Raw genomic sequence first — 24,942 nt, forward strand, 5'->3', positions numbered from 1 at the left:
TTTGAGATCTTCATAGCTCCATGCAAAAACGTCCCGGAATTATTTGAACAGTTCAACATATTTAAGCTTTTGGTTCGAGAGGCAAAGTTTTGGATAATTTTATCATTTTAGGATTTTGTTCAGTTCCTATGTTACAGTCCTCAATCTCTGCATTTAGCGGCTGTATTTTGGGCTTCCTTGAAATATCATTAAAATAAAAAATGTCTTCCAGAGGAGTTAATCCTGTGGGTAAATAATTGTCCTTTAAATCAATAACTTCAGAGTCTCCTCCAATAGTTTCATCAAAGTCTATTTCTTTAAGCTCTTGCAACTCCTTGCTGGTAAATTTTGTTGGATGTAGTATTTGAGTTGCTATTTCAGCTGAAATGTGTGTTTCAATTTTGTCTATTTGATCGACTTCTCCCACAGTGCCTGTGTCTATGTTAGTGCTGGAAAATTCTTCTTTTAAGGTCAGGAAATTATCAATATGAGTGTCATTGTCAAACACTTGCCAGTTTTTTATATTGTCAGGTACAGTTGGCCTGTGTTTAATCTCAGCTATAAAATGATGATTAGGCTCAAATGGCAGTTTACAAGAACTGGAAAATGTTGCTAAACTGTGAGCATGCAAATTGTGTTTCCTTGGAATTTTGGCAAGCTATGTTTCTAGAAAGGTATTGAGTATTTAAATTGCCGCCCCTCTATAAGATCTTAATCTGAGATCATTTGTGAGGAAGTTTCCTTTCATTTGTTGAATAACTAAATCGGAGTCTCCCAAAATTGATACCCTAACTGCCCCTAAGCTTTTGATCAATTTGAGTCATAGCAAGAGGGCTTCATATTCAGCCATGTTATTAATGCATCTAAAATTCAACCTGTATGCATGTCTTTCAGCATGATAATTTTCCATATTATGTATCCAAATCCCAGCTCCGACCCCTAGTTTATTGACTGATCCATCAAATTCCAAATACCATAGGATTTCATGATTATAGGCAGTATCAGGAGTATTAGAAATTTGCTTACTAGGGAGATTTGGATTTTCAGTTTCACGTGGTTTCCCTTGAGTGTCTGTTATAACAATTATTTCAAAAATTTCTTGGGTTTGAGCACTAGGTTTTTCGTTTATGATCTCTTCTTGTTCAAATGCTAAAACCTTGTCATTAGTTGGGGGATAAATTTCAGCATTGTATAGGATGAAGGAGTCCATATCAGAATGCATGGAGTAAATGGGAAAATTATGGGGTTTCTCTTGGCTTCTGACCATATATTTCATCAGAGTTTCTCGATACAATCTCTTTGGCTGGCCAAATACTGAAATGGTGGCGTAGGACATGTCCAACTGTAAAGATCCCTGGAGATTTTCTCCCCAAGATCTGGATAGCAACATGCCATATTTTTGTGGAATATCAACTACCACTACATCCATTAAAATTGTCTTGGCAGGTTATTGAACTAATGATACACATAAATATTTGATTAATCCTAGACATTTGACCTGGCTAGAATCAAAAGAGAATAGGTCTTTGTATGGCCTGGTGATATCTAGGTCCAACTTCTCCATTACAGATTTGGGCATTAAGTTATGAGATGCTCCAGAATCAAACATTGCATTATGGAGTATCTTATCATGAATATTCAGACTTACATAGAAAGGAGGAACCCCTCCATCTACCTATTTTCCGTTTACTTCAGGGCCAAAAATTAATTCTGGTTGGTCATCAAGGACATTTACTGCATCTTTGTTTTCTGAAATTTGAAGTGATCTGCTGATTTGTTCTCTATAGACATTGTGTTTAGCCAATTCTGACAATGGAATTGCTATCTTTAATTTTCCTATTTCAGTCTCAAGGTTGAAAGGTTTTTCTGTTTGAATTTTTGCATTTCGGGCAGTGAGATTTTATTTTTCTGCTGTTTTTTTAATGCTTTTTCCTTTATCATGAGTAGTGTTATGGGTTGAAGTTGCTTGTATGTCAATTTCTAGAGGTTCTCCCACAATTTCTTTAGAAGGAATGGAAGTTGAAGACTGTTTATTAGGTTGTTGATTATCTAAACCATCTTAAACTATTGGATTGTCTGGGTTAGGAATTGTTTCAGGAGGAGTTTGTATAGGAGGGTTCTTGATTTTAGCTTTGGTAGGTTGCTTGGTTTCTTTCTATTTATTGTCATCAGGGATATCTATTCTCCTGCTTCTCAGATTATATTGCTTGTGAACCTCATGGATGGCTGTGTCATATCCCTCCCTAAAATCAAATGATTCCCCTGATTGAATTTGGAACTAACCAATTGTTTGAGCTTCTTGGTATTCTTGGGTCAAGAAACTTTGTTGTTCACTATTGAGCCCCATTAAGTTAATTTGAGTGTCTTCTATTAGTTCGCTAGAAGTTGAAGCTTCAACATAGTTTTCTTGGAATGGAGGTCTAATGTTTTGGTCAGGGCCAGCCTTTCCAGTATTGGGATTCTGATTTTTTCTGAAATTTGGGTTTCTTCCAGTGTTGCTCGGTTGACCATCCCAAGGGGATTTTCTCTCAATTGTTTCTACTCTATCACCAAGTCTGTCCATTCCTTTAATGATAACATCTAATTTTTGTTCAAAGGCAGAAGGTTCTTCTTTGATGGGTATCCTCCTTTCAGCTCTAGCCCGAGCTCGTTTAGAAATTAGGTTGGCCTCAACACTGATAGCTATACTCTGCATGTCTTCTAGGTTTCAAGGAGCTCTTTCCCTAAGCTGGTATGCCATGTCAGAGTCAAATGCATCAGGAAATTTGATCAAGGCCAAGTCTAGTGGAGGTCTGAGATTCTGAGGAATAGCATTGTATACATTGTTAAATCTGGTACAGTAATCTTGAACAGTTTCTTGTGGGCCTCTTTTCAAGTTTTCATATTCTGATAGGATGTGTAGAGGATCTTTCTTCTTTTCCCATCTGTTCAAGAAAGTCTGATAAAGGGCTTCTGGATCAGCAATAGTGTTTGCAGGGAGTGCCCTAAACTAGGTCCTAACATCTCCAGTTAAACTTTGAACAAAGACTTTCATTCTCACATCATCAGCATCAATCTCATAGTTTTCAAAATAATCTATCATTTTCTTGGTGTGTTGTTGAGCTGTATAAGTGCCAGTACCATCAAAATAGGTGATTTTTCTTTGATAATCTTGAGGCATAGCCCCTGGATTTGCAGGTAATTACAGGGGAGCATATCGGTTTGCCATATTTTCAGAGATAAATGTAGCAACCGGAAGAGCAGGGATACCAGTTGACATATGTGCTGTGGATGGAGGAGTGAAAAAGATGGTTTGAAGTGCTGATGGTGAACTAGGAGAAGTAACAGTAATGGCAGAAAGGACTGGTGCTTTTCCAGGAGTAAGCTCAGATTGGATAAGGTTCTGCTGACTTCTAAGGTTCTTGGGAATCAGATTAGGATTTTGAAACACAGGTGGGGGATTTGGATCTGGATTTGATCTAGTGTAACAGATCTTCTTCTTTGGAGCCAGCTTCTGAATATATTTTTTGTTTTTCTTGAAATATTTGAAGGATACAACTTTTGATAGTATCTTTCTAGGAAGTTTTGAATATGGGAGTTTTGAATTTTCCTGAAGATCTATTGAAACAAGGGACTGATCAAGTATTTGAGACAATTGTTCCAAGCCTAAAACTAGACTGGAGATAGACTAAAGCAACTTTTATTTACTCCTGCAATTGCATAGCAAAAGAAATTTCAAAGACTACCTGGCTAACTTCAGGCTCCATCTGTAGCTTTAGAAAATTAAACAACAATAACAAACAATTATTCAGGTCCCTAGCGGAGTCACCAATGATGTTATCATTCAGGCTGTTCCCCAAAGTTGTAGGTAAGGGAATACAGCCGAAATAACCACAGGCCAATCTTTTAGATACAGGTTCTAGCCAATCTGCATCCAGAGAGGGCTCTCTCTTTATAATTTAGCTTTTTTTTTAGGTATATTAGGCTAATTATGAAGTACAAGGGTTTTGTTTTGAGTTTGGTTGGAAGGATGGGGACTCAATAGCACAGTGAGGTAAAACTGAAACATTTCAGTCCATTGGGCATGATGGAGTCAAAGGAGGGATGGCTTCCTGGGTTAGGTTTCTTACCAGAGGATTTATCATAGATCAAGGTACTCAAATATGGAACAATTTATAGGCTGGAATAAGATGGAATGGAGTCAATGGGTGAAGGGCAATTAAGAATCCTTCATCATGTTGACAGGGGGAAAATGGCTGACTATTGTTAAGGAGCAGTTAAGAATTCCTTAGCAAATATTCAAGGTGAAAGAATAAGGAGAAACAGGAGCAATTAAGAATTCACTGTTTATGCTAATTCTGAAGAAAACATTAATAATAACAAACACTGAACACAGAGTGAAAACAAGCAAATTCTAAGTTATTCTTTTTCTCTATTATTTAGATCATGAAACATATATGATATAGTAAACACAGAAACTGCAAGACACAAGTTAGAAGGGACTTATTTATCCATAAAACGATTCAAGAATTCTCTAACATGCTCCTTAGCATCGATTCTTCATCCAGTGAGCTCGACAAAAATGGTTCCAACAACTTTTTATTTCCAAAATTGTTCAGTATTACAGTCAAAACTATGAACATCCACCACCAACCAACCCCAAATACTTCGTCTGGGGGGTATTTATACAAAAATGTCAAGATATCATACAAAATATCTAATAGAAATAATATCTGCTGACAATTAATGCTTCTTTTACACAGATAGAGACAGACAATCTCGAAAACAGGGAGACAATAAATTCATGCTGCGCTGGTTGTTCTGTATTTATGAGAAGTACTGGAGGTAGGTGCTGTAAGTCGGTTCATGACCGTCTGCTATTGATCCTCTGTGCTGGTTATTCTGCCTTGGCCGGGCTTTCTTTAACTCTGATGTGATACGCTCTGACCCGTATGACCGTGATTCATTTCTGTTCTCCACATTATAGCAGATGGTGCACAATTTTGTTTTGACCAAAGATAAGTTTATAGGATCTCTAGCATGCTCTGCCACCACTCTGGTCCTGGTAATTTATGTCTCTGTAGCTTCCTTAAAGTCTCGTCAGTCTCTGTGTACCTGAAGAAATTAGGTGGGATGGTGAACAGATGCTTCACCTCATGCTCTATGTAGAATGGATTTTCCAGGCTGTCATAAAGGGACTGGCCAGATGGAAGTGCTTTTTCTCCTGAGGTGCTTGAAGATGCATTAGCTTGATTGAAAAAATATGTATTTAATTTATGTACATAGTCCTTGTGTTTCATCAGACGATCATTATTTCCCAAAGGACTTGGAAAACCTTTTTGATGCAGGAGTGTAAATTTTTCTGTGAAAGAATCAATCTCTACCTACATGTCCTGGCATCTTCTGTCCAAGTTTTGCATTAGAGTTCTCATGGTTAGAACTCTCTTGATGTCTAGAATGGTACCTGTTCTGTCTCTAATATCCAGTGCTTCCAGTTCTTCACTGGTCTTGGTATTCAAAAAATGTATTAGCCTGTTAGCTTGCTCAGGCATCTGTCCCAATAAGGCTCTTGTTTTCTAAATTTCCACTTGGGCCACTCTTATCAAATCAATCTGTTCATAAATGGTTTGAATAGACCTCCACACATCACTAAGGGATTGAGTGATGTTGGTCCACAAAATTCCTCTGATTTCTGCCAGAGGCTTATCCAGAGAGAGATCCTTTTCTAAGGCTCTTACCTTGTTCTCTAATGCTTTGACCTCCCTTGTTTTTTCTGCCACATTCATCTTGGATTTATCATAGCTTTGTTCAACCTTTGCCAATTTTTCTTTGACCTGCTTCAACTCTGATACTTGGAGTTTCAACTCCTCCATGGCTTTTATTAATTGCTCTGTAGTCATAGCTGTACTGCTGCCTGGTGCTGTTGATGTTGATGTCGCTCCTGTGATGATTTCTGCTGTTGATGTCGGGACAATGGGAGGCACTGCTGTTATAACTGTGGAAGGGGTAGTTGTGACTGTTGGAGCTACTTCAGGTGGCTGGGAGGTCGACTCTCCCTGCTTTTCTTGTAGTGCTTTCTCCAATGCCTGCTCTGTCTCACTTAATCTCTCATTCAACCTCATGAGCAGGTCCATCATGTCCTCTTCGGACTTCTGCTGTACAACATCTGCTGTCTGTGGATGCATAGAAGGAGGCATTTTGAGCTGTTTTCTGAGGGCAACAATGTCCTCTTCCTTTTTCTTCATTAGTGCTTTTATGCCTTTGGCATCTTTGGGATCATGTCCCAGTTCAATGATAATATCTTCCAAGGATTTTATCCTGTTGTCCTTTGCTAGAGAAGAAGCTTTCTCTAAGTCTAACTGAGCAGAGGTATTATTTAAGGAATTTTGCAATTTATGAGCCAACATTGCTTTATCAGCTAGCGTGGAATACACCATCTCTCCAGTCTGTTTGTGCAGCTCAATCTGGTCTATTGGATGAATGTCCTTGGCCAAGACTTCCAGATTTGTCCTGATATAATCAGCTGCCGATTGTGGTTGCTGCACCTTGGGCTTGAAATAGCTCATGATCATTTTTCCCTCCTTTATGTCATAGGCAGACATCAATCTTTGCTGTTTTGTGGGGGCCATCTTAAGATATTGGTTATAAATTTGCAGCCTCAATGGATCATTTCTAGCCTTTATCTCTGTGAATGTTTTTTTGATATCAGAGGTCTGCTTACTTGGTGGCCTAGTGGATGAAACTTCCACACTATGCTGCCTTTCTAGCTCTTGCCTGTGTGAGCTGGTTGATGTGTCTATCACTGGGGAGGTCTGTGGGCTAGTTACCCTCTCACCTCTTAGACTTTCTATTGTTTCTTCAATGATTTCCTATTCAGATAGAGGATTCAGTTTTTGCCTTTTTGCACCTGGTTGTTCTGTAGGTCCACTGATGGGTGTGGCCTCTTCTCTGTCTCTTTTCTTGCTTTTTTCCTCATTTAGAGGAGTCCGTAGTGCAGGACTCTCTGCTGCTTTGGTCTGGAGCGAAGGAATTTTCCCCTGCTGATCAACCATTGTTTGTTGCTCCGTGTATTCCACTTCCTTGCCCTTAGAAGAACCTGAAACTGGTGTGCTGGTTTCTTGTACAGGTTGCTGTGAAGTTCCAGTAGAAGATGTACCCACTCCGGTTTGATGAGGCAGCTTGAAAGATACCTGTCCAAAAGAGTCCAGGTCAAGGGTTTTTTCTAAATATTTCATAGCTTGTTCCATCTTTTCTTGTTGAGTAAGTTCTTCTATTAATGTACCCTCTACCCACTCATCTTGATTAGCAAATTGTTCTACTTCATGAATCCTATGATGTATGTAAGTTGACAGCCGGTTTTTTACTTTTCTGTCACTTATAAAGCTATTTGGGTCATATGGTACCCACCAAAAACTTTTCTTCAATTTAAGTTCTTCCCCCAATATCCTATCATCATCTTCCCATGCCTCCTTTTTATTAATGATAAAAGGGCCTAACTGGTTTCTTATTCTCAGCTGAGCCTTTTTCTTTACATTGCAAAAGTGAGTTAAATCTGCATTGATAAGTTCCCTGAAATACTCTAGTGCAAACAATCTCATAGGCACAATATTTGGGCAGCTTATAAGGGCATAGCTCACAGCCATATATTCTGATTTTAGTGTGATCCTGGTAGAAGTACCAGTCACCTATCCTGTAGTTTTTGGAGAGCTGTAAAATCTTTTTTATGTCACCAGAGAGCCTAGGAGGAGGAGCTCCTATCAATAGAGTGGAGGTTGGATGTATAAACCCGTTAATGAATTCACAGTAGGTATAAGAGGATTCACCAACATTGTGGAAGACCGAGGTCCAAAAGATTACAAACCTCCTCCTTTGGAATCCAATTTCCCGATGGGAAATAAAAAACTATCTGGGTGATAATACAACAGGAGATGGTACATTAAAGTAGTGTATTTAAACACTCATTCTCTTTCCAAATTCATAAATTGAGCATGGATTTTGTCAGCAATGAAATAGGCATAGTCATACTTAATAGCAGGGGGCTATCTTGGAGTAAAGGTGGATAACAGAACCAGGACAATCTCATCCACATATTCACTGGACCTAAATCCCAAGATCACTGATATCATGTCAAGAATAATTCTTCTAGTCTCATTGAACCAGACATGTAAATAGGGAGGTGGGCCTTGGGGCTGGCAATCTGGTTTCATGAATAACTTAGCAATCCGGGTTATTTCTGCACTGGATAGTTGAGAGCCTTGCTCAAGCAAAATCCCATGGAAAGAGGAGCAAGAGGCTGAACTGGATGGAAGTGTAGCATCTCATTGATAGATTCAGCAGTTATGTAAAAGAGAACAGTTTGTGATGGAGTCATAACTGCTTTACTGACAGGGTCATAATTGGCACAGCAGTGGCGAATAATATCTGGGAACACATTGACTGAGGGAAGGTAATACCTGGGGAGATTGGATTCCCATATTCCATAGATATCAGAGTTGTTCAGATGACTATTTCTGATTAGGCAGAAAGTATGAAGATGATTTTGGCAACCAGACGGGTCTTTTATTTGGAAATCTCTGTCGGCCAAGGGTAGATGATTCTGGTCTTTATGAGGTGCATTAAGGGGCATTACATTGAGGGCCACAGGGGCTTCCATGTTCAGTTCTCTGTGTTTTTAAACTGGAGGTCAAATTTCTGTGGAAAAAATGGCAAAAGAGCAGTTCTGGATGTCTTGGTATAGCAACTATGGATTGCTTCAGTTTGAATTTGGCTTTTATAGGTATAATTTACAGAGGAAAACCAAAAATATAGGTTCGGGAGGTGGGACGGGGTAAATACCTGTATTTTGGAGGTGAATAGGGCAATTGCAGGTTGACCGATGAGCTGCGGAACAGGATGCTGGACTTTGTTTGGCCGGGTGGCGGACTGTACGCTCGAGCAGTTGTTTGGACGTAGTTTGTATGCAACAGTTTCGCAGAGAAGAACGAATGAGAATGGGCGAAAATGACATTTTCACGAGTTTTTTTAACAAAAATTGGCTTCGCGGGGCTTTTTGGCGCTTTTTGGTCAGATGACGTCATTGGGATGTGATGTTTTGTCGTGACGCGGGGGTATGGATGCTGATGTGGCGGTGACGTGGTGATGACATCAGCGGGCGGGGTTAGCGGGAGGGCGATAAGCGGTATCGGCCCGCACTGCTTATCGGCTGAAACGGTTTTGGTGGGGAGTGCTGCGAGCATGGCGGGAGGGCACCGCGTGTCCCTGGTACGGCGGTAATATCGCCGACTCCCCAGGAGTTAACGGTCAGATGGAAGGGGGAGTGTGATATGATCATGGGCTGTCCGATGAGCGAGCGTCAATCGGACGGTTGGCGTTCATTGGAGGTGGTTCAAGGTTATGGCGCGGGGTCCATACAACATATTTAAAGTTTTATATCGCATCGGGGTCATTTACCATCCGTTTGTGAGGTTGCGGGGTCTTGATTAGGTTTGTTAATTAACGTGAGGTTAATTAACCCCTTATGAGCAGGGGAGGGTTCTTAGTTTATTTCAGATAAACCATCAATTCCCGATGAACAACATTATGATTTATTTATTTATTTATTATTTTTTTTTTTTTTCAAGTTATGGTTCACGGTCACTGAGTGGCCACTACATCCACGGGAAAATATCGGGGTAGATCCACCCGAAGGGATCTGCCTGTCGGCCAATCTTAACAGGCCTAATCCCGAGGGCGCCGAGGAGATTTGACCCCGTGACCTCCCAAACTGGGAAAGTGCTTTAGCAACGTGAACTCGACCATTTGAGCTATCCCTTGGGGCTTACAACATTATGATTTATAATAAAATCGGGGCGGGATATTAATGTTTGGGGGTTATATATCTATATATACATAATACGGGGATTGGGAAGATTTACAAGGGATTTAATATAATAACGGTTAATTTGTTAATATGAAGCTTTTTTGAAAGTAAATGCGCACTAAGCATAATGTTCAACAACTTAGGCTTAGGAGAAAATAGAGGTTTTACACAATAAATGTGGCTTCTTTTCCTTAGTAAAATAGAGCTTTACTTGGGCGATTTATGAAATGAGATGCAGTGAATTAGTGATATTAAACAGATCTTAATATCCTTGGGGGGAGGTTAATAAGTGATTTTGGGAGAAGTGTGAAGGGAAGTTAGTCATGCCTCACTTGATTTGTAGCCAAACAATTGCCATGGTACTTATGATAACAATAAGATGAACCTCTTGAGAAACAAAAATTAATCATAAGCATGCTTCTGCAACACCAAAACTACCTACCCAGCCTATTATACCTAACATTTTTTCTTCCTTTTTCCTTGGGTGCATTTAAACTAGCAAACCCTCATTCACTTCTTTTCTTTTTGCTGCAATCCTATCTAGATCTGCCCTTATTACATCCAAGGGCTCAGGTTTAACAATTGAGCTCCTTTGCTTCTCTACCTAACTATCTATCTGCCAAGTTTGAACAGATTTCATTCTCTATCTCTAAAACAGGAAATTAAAATGTGAGCTGGCCAAGATTAAGCTGTTTGGCCATTCATCAACTGTGGCAAGAGTTAACAAACTGCACACCATCAGATTATTGCAAAAATCAGAATAGTAGTGGCATTTTGAACTAGCACACTTTCCTGGTCCTCTTTATTTGGGGTTCATTTCTTTTCTTTTTTGACCATTTCATTCTTTTTGCCCTTTGATCTTTCTTTTAGGGCATACCCTCTTTACATTTTTTAAGTTTTTGATTTTTTCAAAATATGGAACCTTTGCAGCAGGGAAAGGATGAACATATTAGGGACTTTTACCAGTCAATCATGAATTATGACACCTATTGTTAGAGGATCATAACACCTACAAAGAAGACGTTACCGGGTTAAAAGCCCAGTTAGAGGAAGGAAACAAAATAAAGAAGCAATATAAAGAAAAGGAAGATCAAAGTCAAAGGCTGCAGGATGAAGTGACATCATTGAGAAATGAAGTGAATGAAAAGGACACAACAACCAAGGAACTTATATAGAGAACTAGCTGCTGTGAAGGTCTTGAAGCTATGGTCATTTCTCTAGAAGAAGATCTCAAAAATTCAAATAGGCAGAATGAAGAACTACTCCAAGCATTTGAAGAACAAGAAAATGAAGTTCTCGAATTAAGGCAACAAGTGGAAGAAGGAAGAAACGCTGAAGAAATCAAGAAGAATAAGTATCTTGAAAAGGAAGAGCAATATTGGGTTGAGGTAAAAATCCTAAAAGGTAAATTAGAAGAAAAGGATAAACTTTTACGATTTCAAGATAGTGCTAAGATTTTGGATGATATTCTTAGTAGTCAAAGGTCTCTTGCTGTCAAATTTGGTCTTGGTTTTCATGAAACTGTTAAAGGTGAATCTAGCTCGCAAAATGAAGCAAGGAACTCTAATGAAAACCCTAAAATGCTCAACAAGGAGATAAGAGGTCAACCCCATCAACAACTAAGGGAATACAGACTTCAAAGAAAATCATTTACTCCTAACTATGAAAGTGATAGTTGGTTCTTTCCTCTAATGAACAATGCTGAATGTTTTATATGTCATAATTTTGGACATGTTGCAGCCATATGCAGAAGTAGAATGATTCAAGCTAATAACTGTCACACAGAAAGATCATCAACTTCCAGGTACTTTAAGGGATATTTTTTTTCCTGCAATATGTTTGATCACAAAGTCATTAACCGCTATAGAAGGAATATGAAACATATAAGATGTTATGCTTGTAACAAGTTTGGGCATATAGCAAAAGAATGCAGGAGCAAAATTCGGCCAACGTACCAAAAGGAGCAAACATCATCACACTCCAACTGTTGAAATGTTCAAGGACACTGTACTATTAGTTGCATGTGTTTTCTCATGGAGAAAACTCATGCATGCAGTCAAGGATTTATCCTTGAGGATTGCACAATTTTGAAGGGAGGTTTTCCACTTGGTAAAGGCAAATCATCCACAAGGAACAATACAAGGAAATAGGAGCTTGGAGGGCATAGAGGAAGGATGGAGAGAAGCCAAGATTGCATGTGAGCATCTGTGAGAATTGTACTAAGAGATGGCTAGATGTGAGAGCTAAGGCTTTGTATAATTCCTATGTATTTCCACCATGTATGATAATACAATATTGTGGGGTTTTTAGCTGAGGCTTTCCCCAAAGTATTTTCATGTGTATTGTGCTGTTGATTCTTATTCTTCTAGTTATATTGTTCAACTTGATCTTTAAGCTTCCACAGATTGATCGTAGAAGTAGGTTATAGTATTCTTCTTTGATTTATATTGCATTATCGGGTTAACCTACACAGAGTTTCTACATGGTATTAGAGCTGTGAACAATATACTGAGAAGAGAATTCGAAGTTTGAAGTTCGGGGTTGCAGGTGCAAATCGAATTCATATCATACTTCAAGGTTGGCCAATGGTGTTCTATGGCTTGAGACTCGAGTATGCCTTGTAAGGTAGATCGAATTACATAGCATGGAAAGATAGAATGGAGGCTATATTAGAAGTCAATGGCTTGAAGGAATTCATTGATAAAGAAATCCCAAAGCCAACTTCAACTAATGCACAAGAGTTGGTTGAGTGGAAGAAGTGTGTGGCGAAAGCGAGATAGATCATCCTTGAGGGAGTTTGAGACAATATTGTCTCGAGTCTCCATTAGAGGGATACTCCATTTTCAATGTGGAAGACATTGAAGGACCTCTACCACAACAGTAGCGACCAGAGGAAATTGGCGCTTGAGGATAAGCTTCGAAGAATCAAGATGGAGACGGGCGATGCTATTTCCACATATTTGAACAAGCTCACCACCTGTAGAGATGAGCTTGTTAGTGTGGGAATAACTACTGCCGATGATGATATGGTGAGCCTTGCTCTCCTTGGCCTTACAAAGAGTTGGAATAACTACCAAGACTTTGTGAATGGAAGGGAGAAACTTCCGGATTGGGAACGATTGTGGTCGGATCTTATGCAGCAGGAGATCAGGAGGAGCACATGAGATGGTTCTTCATCCAAGAATGATGATGAAGAAAATCTGGCCTTATCAAGTAAGGCAAGGAAAGGGAAGGGGGAGGCTTCCCATTTCAAATCGAATTCTTCTCATGGAGGGAAGAAGGGTGACACGTCTAAAGTAAGATGCTTTAATTGTCACAATATGGGACATTATGTGACTAATTGCCCATTGAATAAGTCCAAGAAGGGATCCTCGGAAGGTGAGGCATTAGCCTCTCAGTTCGAAATGGACTTTACCCTCATCGCATGCATGGTGTCATTGATGATGGGTTGTGTCTGGTATCTTGACAGTGGAGCCTCATTCCACATGATCGGTGATAAAAATTTATTCAGTGCCTTGGAGGAGAAAGACCTCAAGATGTGCATAGAGATGGGTGACGACGGAAGGTATAGTGTTTCAGGAGTGGGCACGGTTGCTTTTCATAGGGAGCATGGAGCTCCTCTCACCTTGAAAGATGTGATGTATGTGCCTGGACTGAAAAAGAACTTGGTATCGGTCGCGATGTTGGAGGACAAAGGCTACGATGTTGTCTTCAGTAAAGGAAAGGCGTTCCTAAGACACATAGCCACGGGTCAGACCAAGAGGATAGGGATTCGGGTGAAGAATCTCTATAAACTAGAGGTAGATGATTATGCAGCATTGAGTATGAAAGCAGAATTGGTGTAAAGCCAAGACATTAGCGAGTTGTGGCACAGGTGGTTGGGCCATTTGCATCATGGGGCTTTGAAGATAATGCAACAGATATCTACAAGACTTCCCAAAGGTAAACTTGAGCAAGTTGACACATGGAAAGGTAATAAATTAGGAAATTACACCAAGTCTTCCTTTCATGATCGAGACAGTCGAGCAGAGGTTATCTTAGAGCGAGTTCATACTGATTTGTGTGGACCATTCTCGACAACATCCACAATGAAGCAAAGGTATTATGTGATTTTCATTGATGACTATTCTTGTAAATGCTGGATTTATTTCATGTAGAAGAAGGACCAAACTTTCACAAAGTTTTGTCAGTTCAAAGCTTTGGTCGAGAAAGAGTCAGGGAAGAAGATCAAGGCCTTGAGAAGAGACAACGGTGGAGAATATGTCTCTCAAGAGTTTAAGGACTTTGTGTAGAGGAAGGAATTAAACGAGAGTTGACGGAACCTCATAACCCACAACAGAATGGGGTGGCCGAGAGGAAGAACATAATTATTGTAGGGGCAGCACGGGAAATGCTACATGACCAAGGCCTACCACTTCACTTGTGGGCTGAGGCATGCAACACAATGGTCTATTTGCAGAATAGAAGCCCGCATTGCATACTTGGGATGAAGACACTAGAGGAAGCTTTCTCCGGTAAGAGACTAGATGTGGGTCACTTCAGGATCTTTGGCTCATCGGTATATTGCCATGTGACAAAGGATGCACGAAAGAAGCTTGAGCCGACAACAAAGTTGGGGATATTTGTGGGGTACATTGATACACCTCACAACTATCAGGTGTACTTGCCTACTAGTCAGAGGACAGTGGTTCGCAGAGATCTCAAGTTTGATGAGCAGAAGGCCATGCGAGTTTCCCTTGAGAGGGAGCTCCAACTATAGGCTGTGGAGGAACTGTTGGTTCCTGAGGAGGAGGAGCCTTAGACTAATGTGGAGTAGCCACATGCAGAGGTTCCAAGAGTGGAGACATCCACTCAAGCAGAGTCTTCTAGAGATGGACGAAAGCGCACAAGAGAAGATGACAGATTGTTGGAGGATGTGAGAGAGAATGTGGGAGCACCATCTTCTCAATGCAGACAAAGGAGGCCACCTGAGAGGTACACTGGATACATGGCGCTTGCTAGGGAATGTGTTGAGATCAAGTCATCTTCCTTTGAGGAAGCAGGCAGCAACCGATTTGGGTTGATGCTATGGTGGAGGAGTATGACTCCATAGTTCGTAACAGTGTTTAGGACATGGTTCCGAGACTAGAGAACAAGTTAGTTGTGAGTTCCTGTTGGTTTAACAAGGTAAAGCAAGTTGCTGATGGTAGTGTGGAGAAGCATAAGGTAATACTTTTTTCCTTGGATTTTCACAGGTCGAGGAGGATCATGTTGCTGCAGTATATTTCGACAGAGGAGCAAGATGTTGACATTTTGACAAAGGCATTGTCAAAGTGTAAATTCGAGTTCCATAGAGACAGGATCAGGGTGGCAGATAATCCATTTCTTGTTGAGAGGGAGTGTTGAAATATGGCAACAAGAATATTCCAATTTAAATTTTCCTTGAATTAAATTGTGAATTAAAATCGAATTTAGTCTTAACAGCTACTTGGAAACAATTAATTAATTTATTTTAAATTAATTAGTTGGAGAAATTCATGTTAGAAGTATTTTTGAAGTCATGCAAGAGTTATCCCTTAAATTAAGGAGATAAGATTGAATTATATTTGAGTTGTAATTAGTTAACTAAGTTTACTGAGTTAAGTCTTGTTAAATTAGTTCCAAACTGTTTGAGGAACTAATAGTGAGTTAACAGTCAGTTGATGCATTAATTCACTCAACTAGTGCTACTTCAGTTAACTGAAGATTCCCTCATCATAAACTCCTGCATGTCTATTTTGAGAAAGACCCAGTTGAGATAAATGTTCAAGGACAGTGTATTATCAATTGCATGTGTTTTCTCATGGAGAAAACTCATGAATGTAGTCAAGGATTTATCCTTGAGGATTGCACAGTTTTGAAGGGAGGTTTTCCACTTGGTAAAGACAAATCATCCACAAGGAAAAACGCAAGGAAATAGGAGCTTGGAGGGTAGAGAGGAAGGCTAGAGAGAAGCCAAGATTTCCTGTGAGCATCTGTGAGGATTGTAATGAGAGCTGGCTAGTTGTGAGAGCTAAGTCTTTGTATAGTTCCTATGTATTTCCACCATGTATGATAATACAATAGTGTGGGTTTTTAAGTTGAGGCTTTCCCCAAATTATTTTCATGTGTATTGTGTCGTTGATTCTTCTTCTTCTGGTTATATTGTTCAGCTCGATCTTTAAGCTTCCACAAATTGATCGTAGAAGTAGGTTATAATATTATGCTTTGATTTATATTGCATTATCGGGTTAACCTACACATATTTTCTACCCCAAGGTATGGAAGAAGAAGGAAGTAAAACTAGAAATATGTGGCATAGCTCAGTGTACAAACATAACAGACTCAGGAGAAACTTAGAGTATGAGATTTCAGTGTTCTAATTCTCATACACAGTTATCATGAAGATAAGGCACGTATATACACGAGTTCGAAGCTGTACAATCGCATATATGTTGGTTTGATGAAGAAGCAGTGGGACAGACTCAAAAAAATGATCTGATATGGTTCAGACAATTATCAATTATATTTTCTATCTTGATGATTGATGACTACAGTCTGTGGATGTTATTTAGAAGTGCTTTTGATCCTCATAAGTTGTTGATGAATTGATGTATATCTGATTGATGATGATGCCTTGATATTTCTTACTGATATATGCAATGATCAGATCTGACAGTGAACAAGTGGCATAGGTTCAGGGGGAGAATATGCTATGCTTCTAATATTGCATTGTTGGCATTATGTTTAGAATTATTTGGTACCTAATGATTCTTATCAATGGTGATGATGCTTATGTGGCTAAAGTGTTTAAATGATACATCATGCTATGTTGCAGTTATGAGTTGCCTATGATGATGATACTTGTATTGCTTGGGGTTACATAGTTGTTATTCAGATCAGATTTATGGGTGATTGTGGATGACTTTTGATGATGCATACAATACATATATGTTGCTTACATGGTGATCTTCATAAGGACAAGGAGAAGTTCAAAGCTGAGTACTCAAATTCATTTTTTGATGATGAGCCACTCATTTATTTTATGTTGCTGTCATCATGCCTTCAAAGATGCATAAAGTTCATATGGTGTAGTTATGATGCAAGATTCCTATAGCTCTTCACTCTCACATGGTTGAGGATTGTTGCTGTTGATGGTATCAAGGAAACTTGACAAATGACTATGAGCTCATGGTTTTCTAGATACATATTGTTATCTCTTTGATGGATATACATTATGATGGATACATGGATGATTACTTAAGTTGCATATTGATAAATATTGTTGGTTGGCCAAGAGAATGGTGTTATTGCAGGTCTCATGAAGACATAGCTATTTGAAGACATGGATATTCAGAGACATGGCTTACTTAGTCACATAATGATGATGCCTTATTACTTTATGATGATAGGTTTGATACTCACATATGTTGATTAATGCTTATTAGATGTGGGATGTTCCCTAGTGATGATACATGGTTGATATATTGAGGGCTCTTGTGGAAAGATCATGCAGTTCTTGATGATGATGCTATGATCATAGATGATGACTATGGTGTTTTCACATACATATGATATGATTTTGTGTTACTGCTTGGAGATATGACATATGCTTAGTTGATTCATGGAAGGTTATGATAAGGCTCTTTCTACTAAGGAAACAGAGCAAGTTGATCTTGATGAGATCAAGAGGATGAGTTGATATCTATATGCGGCATACTTTGTCACAAGTTGATGATATTTACATTGTCATATCTTGGGAACTGATGATGGACATATACAGTTGCTGGTATGGATGTTGCTGACAGATGCTTATGGAGCAGATCATATATGGTGTATGATAGTTGCTGATGACTATCATGGTCTTGTTTAGATCTTTGGTCTTTGTTATAAATGTCATGTATATCATTTGATGTAAAGGTCATATAAAGGCCCATGATATGACTCCTTCTGTCATAGTATATATTTGAATGAATCCTATTGGACATATGATGTAATTTGTTTCCCCACTATGCATGGGAAGGATGATGTAATAATTGCTATATTTCAGTCATGTATAAACAATTTGGAATATCCCCACTTGGTTGGGAGATTGATGTATGTATGAGTCATTGGTGATAGGAAGGTCATACTCACATAGTTGAGTTATAGAGTAATGTTATTCCTTTGGAAAATATTTTTTGTAGACTCTGCATGTGCTTAGGGGGAGCATGGACGGTATAGTGCATCTCAACATGTACAAAGGGGTAGTTTAATCAAAGAATTCAACATGTGCCTAGGGGGAGCATGATCAATGTTCATATTCAACTGTTCAGATATGAAAGTCTTCATTTTGGTCAGCACTTTACCCTTGATATCAAAGGGGGAGAGTATCTTGGTCCACCATTTTCCCTTTATGTCAAAGGGGGAGAATATTTTGGTGTTTCTTGTTTTCTCTAACATTTTCTACAACTTGCAGTAATCAACACCAACATGGTTGCCATCAAGTCCAAAGGGGGAGATTTTTGGCATTATGATACATGTGTTGTACTTGATGGCAGCCCACTTGTAGCAAAACAACTCACTTGTATATGGTAATTAGATGAATCTACGTAACTAGATGAATCTACAGGAGAGATATTAGATGTGACAGAATGCATGGCATTTGTGTTCACATATGTGACAAAATGCAGGGCAGTTCAAAGGAATCAGTTCAAAACTAATGTACAATGGCAAATCACATTATAATAGGTCTATTTAGTGGGAACAAAGTAATGGTACAAAAGAAGAGGATGAAGGAACAAAGGACTATAGATCAGAATCAAGAATTTGAAGAAAAAGGACATTTTCAGGTATGTTATGTTGTATACATGGGTTCACTGTACAAAAAGAGCATGTACGCGCGGGTTCACTGTACAAAAAGGGTGTATATGTATGCACACAATTTCATAAAAGAAAATGCGCGTATGGGATGAAAAATTAAGGAAATTAAGGTGAAAGAATACCAAGGGTCAATAGCATGGTATTAGCCCACAATATTGAGTGGAGTAACAATTATTTGATCTCGTCTAAGAATACCACAAGCTCTAAGTGTTGTTTGGATATGAGGTATTGAGAAAGGATAAAGCTATATAAGGAGGAGAAGATCAAAGGGTTAAGTGCAAAACAAGGAAAATTTTAAGGATGGAAAATTTTCTTGAAGTTTAAAACATTGGCGAATCTCACTAATCCCTAATATGCAAATTATAAATGTTTATTGATATATTTGTAAAATTATTCAAATTTATAATTATTTTATATATAGTCTCTATATAATGTTGGCGATTTTTAAGGTAAAATAATTTTATATTCTAAAATTTGGGCGAATCATCTTTTATAAAATTGGAAATTGGCGAATCCTTTTTGTGGAAAAATCATGGAAAATTAGCCCACTGGGCGAACATTAGCCCCTAAAATTTTCCATGGTGCAAAAGTAATGAATATCTTATGAAGTGTTAGATCAAAAGGAAATATGCATGTTATGGGTTTCTGATGCTTTTCTTGATCTGAACTAAGTATGCACCTGAGTGTTTGATGATGGATCAAGATCATAAAGACTTATCATTATGAGATCTGATAATGGATAGGCTAGATCTGATTGCTAACGCACGTTTTATCCTTTATATGTGATGCTTTGGGTATGTCTGAAGCCTAGAATTGCAGTGAAGTTATAAGTAAGTATTTTCAGATCTATACATTGGTTCGCTTTGGTGAAGGTGCGTATACATGCTGGTTCAACTCTTCCAAGTAGCATATGCAAAATAAAAGCTTGATGTTTAGGGATGACTGATCTATCAGATCAGTGCTGCTGTTTTACTATTGTCTGTCAATGAAGTCTTCTTAGATTTGAAAGTAAAACTGAATGCATAAAGAGTTTGTGTCTGATTAATTGATTGATTGAGTAAGAAGGGTGATCCTTGCTGCTATCTATTTAGAACTCTGTAAATTGACAGTAGATCTTCAAAATGTCACTGATTGGTACAGTTTGTGGTTCAAAGGTTTTATGATTCAATATCTTTAGAGGTATATGCAGGTTGGGCTAAAGGAAGTTGCGTATACACGCAGGTTGGCTTCATTGAAGAAGCGTATACAGTCTAACACATGATTTTTGAGGTTACAATTGGTTCTGGCTTTTGATGCAGTGTTCTGGGTTCAGATCTGTGTACTGGTTACAGTGATTTGTCTGTTCCAGTTGATTGGTTGAATTTGATTAAGTTTGAATGAATGGTTGATTTAGTTGTGTTAGAGGTTCAATGATTATTTGATTCAGTATGTCAAAGGTTTTAGTGATTGATTGACTCAGTTATGGTTGATTCAGAGATTGATGATTGGTTTCAATTATGTCAGAGATTGATGATTGGTTACAGTTATGTCAGAGATTGATGATTGAGTTTTAGTGATTGGTTTTGATGGTTGTATTGCAGTGGTGATTGATTTTGAGCTTCAATGTTACTAATGGGTCCAGTATGAAAATTTGATGAAACAAGGCCTTGATGTATATTGTTGTGTGCCAGGAGCATCCAGTTTGAAAATTTATGAAACTTGGTCCCTGGAAGAAGAGAGAAGGTCGTAGCCTTCTATAGGCCGATGCCTATGTACTAGTAAACACATTGACTAGTACAAGGGCTAGGGGGTTGCATCTCCCTTCCAGTAGAAGCTGCTAAATGAGAGAAGGTTGTAGCCTTTTGCAGGTGGGTGCCTGCGTACTGGTATGGGTCTGCACCAATACCAGATTGTAAACAAATTTTATTATTATTAAAAGAAGAGAGAGACGATAACAGCAAGTGGTTTTCACCCACATTGGGTTTCCACCTTAAATCTTGGTGTTCATGTGTGTTGCTTATGTGTGATAGTTTATTATGTTATTACTGCACATAGTTATTGTTTAATGTTTAATAAAGTACTGATGCACTGATTAAAGATCAACATATGATGAATTAACTGAATCATAAGTTCACTGGATATATGCTGGTTGCCTTAAGAACAATTGCGTGCACACGCAAGTTCCCTTCACCGAAGTGGCGTATATAAATCTGATTATAGAAATAAAAAGTTATTGATTTGTAAACACTGATTCACCCACCCCCCCTCTTAGTATTATCTCCAAAAAAAAATTCAAATCTTGCATTTCCTCTATTGCTCAAATATGAAATCAACTTCGCTGTTGGGACTCTAGCCTCAACCTCTTGTTATTCATCAATTTCTTCTTCGGGCTCTGGATCTACTTTTGCATCTCCATTTCTTTTATGCTCCATCTCTTCTATTCTTCTTATTAACTCTTCTGGCTCTCGATTTCCTACACCTCCTCTTCCTGCTCCCCTTCTCCTTGGTGGCATCCTTACAATTGCAAATGTCTCACCAACATCCACAGACCTCAACCCAGGTTCTGTGACCCAACTCGTACCTTCAACACTCTTGCTGTGAAATGAATGACAAGGTTTCTTGGTACCCTGTTACATGAATCAATTCAAGGTGTAAATCCTAGAACGAATCCTACTCTAATACTAGTTGACACGACCCATACTTCTGTAGCTTTCGCAACACCTACAAAATTTGAATCGCTATTATAGAGTGCACAACCCAGATAATTGGAATTCATCTACTATATTAATTAATTCAATGACTAAATCATAGAGCACAAATAAAGAGTAATTCGAGTATGCTCATGAGAACACAAAAAAATGATTCAAATATCTTTTTATTCATTCAAAATGTGTTGTTACAGATAAGAATACAAATTTGAGAGTGGATTTCTCAAAGTACTTGAAATTCCCACGTTGTTACACAACAATACCACGCACAACAACCAAACACCCTCGCTAACTCGTACATTAGCTAGTCGCGCTCTCTGAAAATCGTGCAACAACCAAACCAATGCCAACAGTCCAAGAGCCAAAAGTCCAAGACCTCGAAGCGAACCCACACAAATCAATAACAAAAATAAAAACAACTCCTTTTCTTCCGTGTTCATGAAATTTATCCTCACGTTGCTGACCTCTTCTTATTCCACTAAAACAAATTGCCTCGCCTTCTAGCACTGAGTCAATTTGCTTCTTTTTAGTATGCTGACAAACCAAATTTGTAACCTCTGTCTCATTCTCACAGTGCGTCTTGTAGTGGTTGTCTTGTAGTAGTAGAACTAAACAACTGTCGATTTTTGTTGTCAGTAACTCCACGCAACAGGAGTATCAACACATGATCCTAAGAGTGTCACTGGCTTGAAAGCAATTATTGCTTTGATAAAATGTAGCTATAGGAGTAGCAACAACTACCAGTTGGGTGTATCAACAACTTAAAACACACGAGAGTAACAACACTTATTACAAACTCAACATAAACTTGTTTTTGGTTGATGAGGATTGCCTGAGGCCAAGGATGCTCCTGCATCACAAAACTACATGGAAAACAAAATAAGTCTTATTTGAGGGATGATAAGATTCATGTGGAAGGAAGCTCAAATCGATCACTTCAAAATCTCAATTGTGTGGGTTTTGCCTTCATTTAACAAGCCTGCTAGTTCAAGCATTGTGAAAAGAGATTGTAGAGGAGTTGTCATCAGAAACAAAAGAATGATCAACAATATGGCATATGTGCCGGCTTCCCTTCTTCCAAAATATCTTTCCACAACTGCTCAATCTGCTTCTTATCTTATCTTTTATTAGGCTATTTTAGAATAGAGCCAACTATCAAGCAACCAGAAACAAAAGAATGATCAACAATATTGCACATGTACAAGTCTTGAAGTTGATCTTTTATTTGACTATTTTAAAACAGAGCCAATTATCAAGCAACTAAAGTAGTTGATATTTTATTTATCTATTTTAAAACAGAGTCAATTATGGAGCAACCAAAAAAATAAGAATGATGAATAGTATTGCACCTACAAGCCTTGTAGTTGATCTTCTTTTATTGAGCTATTTTAAAAATAAGAATGATCAATAGTATTGCACATACAAGCCTTGTAGTTGATCTTCTTTTATTGAGCTATTTTAAAACAAAGCCAATTATTGAGCAACAAGAGCCAATGTAAGAATTGAGAGCACCTACTCAGGGAACAGAAAGACATACCAGCCTTGTAGTTGATCTTCTTTTATTGAGTTATTTTAAAAATAAGAATGATCAATAATATTGCACATACAAACCTTATAGTTGATCTTCTTTTACTAAGCTATTTATCTTCTTTTACCAAGCTATTTTATAAAGTATTGCATCTTCTTTTACTAAGCTATTTATCTTCTTTTACCAAGCTATTTTATAAAGTATTACACATGCAAGCCAAAATGAGAAAGATGAATAATATTTATTAAGCTATTTAGAAAAAATAAGAAAGACCAATAGTATTACTAAGCTATTTTATAAAGTATTAAACATACAAGCCAAAATGAGAAAGATGAATAATATTTATTAAGCTATTTAGAAAAAATAAGAAAGACCAATAGTATTACACATACAAGCGTGGTAGATGATCTTCTTCAATAGTGGTAGATGATCTTCTTTGATTGAAGGAGCAAAACTGTACTCCATGCATCGACAATAGTTGAGAGGACAGTTCATAAAACATTATTAAATGTATTCTTCAAAGGTTTTTAATATCTATTCTTGTGCATGTGGGATATTTCGATCCACATAAAATCCCCAAGTACAAGGGGTTACAACAGTCCTCATGGCATTATTGCAAACATATATCCACTATAGTATCACATCTTCCCGGAGGAAAGAGCAACTTCTGTGTCTCTGCTGTGTGGGCGCGCGGTGAAATTGAGTTTGAAAGAGCCCCTACTCTCATCTCCTGTCCTGATTGCGTCTTATGGTTAGAGGCTTGGGGCGTGGTGAAACCATACCCTTACCGTATTTATCATCTCCACAAGGTACGAGAATAGGAGTGGTCGGCTCTCTCAAGCAATATGGCCAAGATCTATATAGATTACTGGGATAACATTTTTTTGGACGCTACCCCAGAAAAAGTGAAGGCACCTCTGACTGTACTGTCAGCTTATGCAGATTTTCAGGGATTGACAGCGTTTAACATGCATCACTTGATGGCCTTCGTGGGATAAAGTCTGAACTTAACTTAGATTTACTAGATGCCCAAGAATTTACAAGGATTTGTTACATGCCCAAGGATTTACAATGTTCTAGAGGCTTGGAGATTGGTATTGGTAGGAAGGTTCAGGCTGCTTGACCAGTGGTGTAAGTTTGTTGAGAACAATCAACGGTATAATATTTCTGGGGACACTTGGCTACAAGTCCTTCAATTCAGCAGATTTATTCATGAGGATTTGAGTTATTCACTCTTCTCATTTCTTCTTAAATGAAGAAGTGCAAAAATGTATTTGGACCATGGCAGAACACTGAGTAAGGGGTAATCAACCATTTGCATTCCTTAAGAAAAGGCCAGGTTTTGATTCCCAAGGATGTTCATTTCTCAATGTGCAGACCTGGCTGCAGCCCCGTTTTGATGATTTGGGTTGGATGCCAAGAGCATGCAAGTTATTGGACAGGTAGGTTGTTCCCAGATGGATCAACCAAGAAATTTTAACATTACCACTTAGACAGCAACAAGACATATTGCTTAGTTGGTTTGATAGATTACTAAGCAATGAAGAATGGTCTCCATGGAGTTCTTTTTGCATTGTCTGTTAGAAAACGATTTACTGTGGAAGAAGCAGTTGCTTTAGGGAGCTTGCAAATGTTGTTTTAATTGCAGAAGCCGATTTTATAAATCCAAGCTTGGAAGCGGTTAATGTAAAGCCTCCAGATTTCGAGGAAGCAACCAAAAGGGCTGGGCAATTATGAAGAATCAAAGAGCGATAATCTTCCATTGCCCACCTTAAACAGACCGAAGTTAATTACCAGAGATTAATCAAATATGCTCTAAAATGTTATTTCTTAGCAAGATTTATGAAGATTTGTTGTATAACTAAGTGGCAAAGCACTTGGCAACAATTTGTAAGTCAACGAATAGGTCCAAATTTCCAAGCACAATATCCCACATGGCGGGACAATTAGGCAAGTCAACGAATAGATCCAAATATATCAGCAACATTGATGAATCTAATTCCGGATTTGATGGTACAGGATTTCCAAGCATTGATGAATCTAATTCCAGA

The 24,942-nt window shown here is 38.4% G+C and overlaps 1 pseudogene; it reads left to right on the top strand.

The window, feature by feature from the left end:
- The window catches only part of LOC149261027 (F-box/LRR-repeat protein 15-like), a 52,544-nt pseudogene extending 27,916 nt beyond the window's left edge, over positions 1-24,628 (top strand).
- The last annotated feature ends 314 nt before the right edge of the window (positions 24,629-24,942 follow it).

This window comes from Pinus tabuliformis, chromosome 6 (genome assembly GCF_031772625.1).
Source record: "Pinus tabuliformis cultivar Carrire ecotype Pingquan chromosome 6, CPIR1, whole genome shotgun sequence".
NCBI lineage: Eukaryota > Viridiplantae > Streptophyta > Pinopsida > Pinales > Pinaceae > Pinus > Pinus tabuliformis.